The sequence below is a fragment of the Triticum urartu genome, chromosome 3A (genome assembly GCF_056163025.1).
Source record: "Triticum urartu cultivar PI428250 chromosome 3A, HENAU_Tu73, whole genome shotgun sequence".
Taxonomy (NCBI): Eukaryota; Viridiplantae; Streptophyta; class Magnoliopsida; order Poales; family Poaceae; genus Triticum; species Triticum urartu.
The window spans coordinates 332,736,257-332,742,256 of NC_141875.1; positions in this window are offsets into that span (position 1 = coordinate 332,736,257).

Consider the following 6,000-nt stretch of genomic DNA (forward strand, 5'->3'; position numbering starts at 1 on the left):
TATGAGGTGTTAGTGGCTAGATCGATGTGACTTGGAATCGCGGTCCTGATAGCTTTGGTATCAGAGCCTGACTGCCTGTAGGATTACCAAGCCAAACTGGTCGAAGTCGAGTCTAGAAATGCTTTAGTTATGTAAGGGAATTGATTGTGGAAGGGAATGTAAGGCTCTTTTTACTCCTTCACCTTATGCCCTTCTGATCTGAGTCATCCTCTTCTCTTCTACGGGGGTTAAGAAACTAGGCCTTCTCATCTATCCATCAGGATCACGTGTTACTAATCCATAGACTTATAGGATTGATGGATTCAAGTCTCAGTTCAGTTCCTACTATTTCTGTGTGTTGTCAGCTGAACCAGAACCTTGAAATGATGTTGTTGAGTGACTATGCAATTCCTTTTGAATGTCTCAAATCCTTTTCTGAGCATTTACAGCCGTTATGCTGTCCGAGTCATCCCAGGTTTCTAAATAGTCTGATGCATTTGCAAATCCCTTCTTTCCGTTCTTGATGTTCCTTCGGGCCAGTTTAACCACACTAATCGGTGAGTTGAGGTACTTTGTTGCCTCGACATATATGTTGGAGCTATTATTATGACCCTAGGTGTATTAGAGGATCACCTGGTAATCTAGCCATGTTTTGTGTTCCCAGTGTGATGAATCTGGCCACCATTCTCGAAAGCATCTCGTGATGTTATTAGCTAGTAGGTATTCCATCTCTGGGTTCCTAAACCCAAGATTCACTCTACTTACTTTCTGTTGATAGTGTTGCTCGTTCCTTTAGGATATTAGCAACCTTTGCGATATACCTCAATGTCTGTGGTATTTCTTTCTTCCAAATACCATGAACTACTTATGGCAGAAGTTCCTCGTTGAACCGAAAGATCACAACCAGAGTGCTCTTGACGAGTTCTCGATTCTAAGTTGTGACTCTGCTAGTTCTACCTTTCTGCATGGGTTATCCGGAAGAAATATGTTGAACTCGTTCGACATGCTAATCTATGCACCCACAACTCAGAAAATTGTATGTTCCTTTGAGTTGTCCCTCTTTAGTTGTTTTCTGACCTTTGTCTATCAATTGATAGTCAAGAGTGTGTGTGCATTCATTCATCGATACCTATTACTCTTGTGGTCCGTCAAGCCATTCTATTCTAGAATGACTAGGAGAAACAAACTCCAGTACCTCATCCATATCCAGGATTGGGTCAAAGCAGTTGTAATCCGCAAATCAAATGCCAATCCAGCTTTTGATTCTGTTCTACCTTGGAGTATTACCATCTTTATATCAAGAATGTCATGGAAATTGCACACCATCCTATGAACTCTTGATACAGTGATACTTCTTGCCATCATTATTCATTCCTCGGTCCCCGTGTTATTGTAACCAGAACGCCGATAAGTGAATCATGATGCGTGAAATCTATACTCCTAGCAACTCCGTTGCTTGGTAGTTAAATGGACAATAACCTCATTCTTAGCGTGTTGATTTTTGAATCATCACCCTAAGGTTGTTCGTGCTACCTAGCCTTATTTCCAGTGCACTTTTCGATCAATGAGTTAGGATAGTGCCAATCCTTGCTTATTTGATCATATCGTCTTGCCTGAGAAGCAAGATTGTTCTCGAGCTTAGTGACATATTGGTGGTTCATGATTTTCCGAAGATCTTCTCGGAAGTGTTACCAGGTTGTCACCTGACCGCTATGTTGAGTTCGTGATCAAGTTGGTTTCTTGTAGCCACCACTTTCTCCAAGAATCTGTATTGGACACCCTTGAGCTAGTTGGTTAAGCTAAACAACAACTTGGAGAGTTGGAAGATAAAAGCTTGACCCACCTAGTTCAATTTCAAAGGGATATACTTGTGTTTGAATAGTTGTTGAAGAAAGATGACATCTTCATCAATTGGTCCTCGTGGTCAGTTGTTGGACCTATTGTCTTACCCAATCTTTGATTTGAGTATGGGCTATCGTCAAATCAAATCAGAACCAACGATGTTCGTAATGTTGTCTTACTCGTGGTTGATCCCTCGAGCATACATCATTATATCTTTTTGGTCTGACCAATGCTGTCACTTTGCTCACATAGTTATGGAATTCCATCTATATGGAAATCTCGATGAATTGTTGTTGAGCCCATCAGCAGCATATTTACCATCTCCATGATTATGTTGAACATTAAAGCTAGTGTTGGAAACTTTTGTAAGCATTATCTTCATGTCCCGTTCATGAAGTATATGCTTGGTGTAAGAAGTGATTTTCTCCAAGTTCACGTGCATTAGGTGCAAGTTGCCGCCATGAATTTGAGAAACTTTGCTTCGCTTCCTCTGGAATCATCCCAAGTCAGTCATGCACATGTGCGAAGTATTCTGTGGTCTGGAGACTTGCAACCTTCATTCTATATGAATCCCTAGCACACCAAGCCACTGATTGACTTGTTCAAGGAAAAGAAGTCTATGCTTGGGATCTAATCCATGGACTTGCGTAAAGACTTCGAAATCCTTGATGATGGTTCCCCACCTAAACTCGATAGTGTTTTATTATAAGACTACTATGTGGTCATGCTTGTCTTGGAAACATGCTCACATGTATATAGCAGAACCAACTCATGTTTTGGAGCTTGCTATTATAGTTCATTTCCCGAGAATCTCGCAACATCATCTCGTCGGTTTATGTTGCAAACTTTCTTTTCAGACATGCCGAGTCTGAAGTATCCTATCACCAATCGGATCTGAATCTCAGGCAGATATGATGGTTGGAACATTCCCAACAGTTGCATTTTGTTCCCAGCTTGCACCGCCATTGTGCCAATTTCCCATGGGCTGCCCTTCTCAGCAGTTGCTGTCCAAGATCATCTTCCAAAGTGGACCTACCATGGATCCCATCCATTTCCAATGATAAGGAAAATCATCCATTGCGTTGTCTTCAACAAGGTAGTCCACATCATCCATTCTAGTCCTAGTATGTCATTCTTTTGAACTCCTTCAAATGATCGATTGTAATTGCCTAGTTTGGTATAAAGAGTTTCAACGATCTTTGTATCAAAAGTAATTCCTTTTGCCACTTAAGAGAATGATTCTACGAGTCACCTTCCCTAAGGTGCCCCGTTATGGGATCATGGTAATTGTTTCCTCGCTACTTGAAACCCTTGTAAAATTGTTTCTTCCGTCCCTCCTGATGCATGTTTTGCCTCTCAGCTCCAGAGATGTTTCTACGTCTCATTCTGTGAGTTGATCTTGTGATCATTGAGATGATCCTAAGTTGCTCGGACCTCAAGAAGATCGATTCTTCTAAAATTCTCCCTTTCCTCTCGTTGTCGTGTTGGATGAAGATCTCGAAAGCAAAGGCGTCAATTTCAATTTGAAGAAATGGATCAACATCTTCGAGAATGACAATTGGATCATGAAGATTGTGTTAGCCTTTTGTTCTCTCTGTTCTCTTACCTCACGTCTTGAATCTCGGGACAATATTCTGTTTCGTGGGGGTGAGTTGTCACATCCCTAGCTTTACCTTGCACTAGGCTAGCACTTGTGTGTGCATCATGTCTATTTTCTGAAAGTTGAAATGAGGAAAGCTGAAAGCCTCAGAAATCATTTATAAAAATGATCAATATTAAAAAAAATATCTTCAAATAAGTCCAAGAAAATGTTCCTGTTCATATCTGAAAATATTGGCAAGAGGTAAAATTCAAACCAATATTTTTGGAATCTCAGAAATACTTATTTTGGGAGTTTGAATTAAATCAGTAAATATTTGGATTGGATTTATATTTACTATATATTAACTATAAGTCCAGAAATTCTAAAACTCCATGTGTGACTTTGGTTTTGTCCATTTGATTCGCACGCAAATTTTCAGAAGCTTATAAATTGATTTGGTATTTAAATCAAATCAAAATAGACAACAGAAAATTAGAAAACAGAAAGAATTAGAAAGAGAGAGAGAGAGAGAATACCTCGCGCTTACCTGGCTGGCCTGGCTCTATAGCAACCCACTAGGCCCATCTGCCAATCGTCTCCCACCTCTTGCCAGTGGGCAGGAGGGTGCGTGCTCGCCGCGCGCCGGCACACGCGTGACCACCTCCTGCTTGCCGACGAGCCCCTGGACGCATGGACGACTTCTGCGTGCCGTCCCGATCCCGCCGACCGCCTCGCTCACTCTCCCTCATCTCTGTCTCTCTCACTCACGCACACCCGAGCACGGCCGTCGCCGCCGGTCGCTGCCAACGCGCCAAACGAGCTTGCTTGACCTCCCCACCGTATCCCTAGTCTCCGCCGCGGCTCCGCACATCGACGAGAAGAACAAAACAAGCCCGGGAGCCCTTCAACCTCACCATCGCTGTCGTCCTCATCCTCGGGAGCCGACCATCGCCATCGTCGATTCCCCGGCTACGGGACCTCCCCGAGCTCGCCGTCCGCACCAGAAGATCCGCTGTGAGCCCTGCCTCATCTCCCCCCTGTTTCCCTCTCGTGCTCGAGCCCTAACCGTGCCTGCCGCCGCACCCGAGAGCTCCCCGCTGTTGTCCATGTCACCGCCGAGCCTAGAGCCTGAATCACCCCAACCTGGGCATGTTTTCGTGTTAAGCAGCTCCCCGGCAAGCCAACGCCACCACTTGCACCTCCTACCTTGCCCTATAGCCTCGTCCCGGCCAACCCCGTGCTCCGGCCGCCGCAGCCGAGCTCACCGCCGCCTACTCCGTCCACCCCCGCCCGAACCATGGCCACCAACAGAGGCGTCTCGCTCCCCTCTTTCGAATGCGCCCTCCCGCGCATCGAATGGAGGCTCATAGAGCAAACCCGATGCGGGCATCGCCGCGGTCTGTGGTCGTCGGTAGCTGACGTGGCACCATTAACTTAGGTACTAATCTGGTTTAGCTAGTGCCTGTGTCGATGACATGTGAGACCCTGAGCCTAATTAGGTTAGGCTAAATTCCTGTTTAGATTAGTGTTAATCTTGTGCCCCCACGTGTCAGCTTTGACTTTGGCCAAGTCATCGTTGACCGGTCCCACTTGTCATCCACCCAAACCAGCTTGAGACACTGACCTATGGGTCCCACTGGTAAGGTTTGACCTGGACCGTCTCTGTTGACCGCTGACGTCATAGTGACGCAATGCTGACGCAGTAATGTATTTTCTGGGTTTATTCCTATTCAGGAAATTCCAGAAAATGCTATAAACTTCAAAAAATCATAGAAATTAATCTATAACTCCAAATGAAATAATTTATATATGAAAAACGATCAGAAAATCTAATCTATCCATCTGTACTAGTTTCATGCATGTTTAAATAACTTAACCTCACTGTTTAGTTCAAAACATAATAATGCACCTTATAAGTTCTTAGTTTGTATTTGAATTTGAACCCTTGGTTCAAATCAACTCAAACCCTTCTATTCTTAGTTGCATTAGCTCAAATCACAGCATATTGACATGTCATAATCATGCATCATATTGTGCATTGTATTGATTGTCTTCCCTCTTGTTTGCCGGTGGTTGTCCCCTCTCGATAGACGTGGTTCCGACGATGAGTTCGATGACACTGATGAAGAGCTATACTATTTTCAGAAGTGTCAGGCAAGCAAAACCCCCTTGTTCATTCCGATACAATCCCACTCTCTCGCTCCCGCTCTCTTTTACTGCATTAGGACGACAAGGATTCAACTGTTACATGCTGCGGTAGTTGAAACCCTTTCCTCTGCATGACCTGTCATTGCCACAGTAAATAGATGAAACCCACTAGCATGAGTAGGAGTTGTTTGAGCCTTGATGTGTCTACTCATTCATGCTTGTTTGTCATGCCTGCTATTGCATAGAGTTGTGTTAGGTCTGATTCATCGGGGATGAATTGGAAAGTTGTGAACATGTCCTACTGTGTGTGAGCTAAGTGTGTGAACATGATTTGGTAAAGGTAGCGGTGAGAGGCCATGTAGGAGTACATGGTGGGTTTTACTCATTGAAACCGTCCTCAGGAACTGAGTTCTGTGTTTGTGATCCATGAACAGCTACTACCACACATT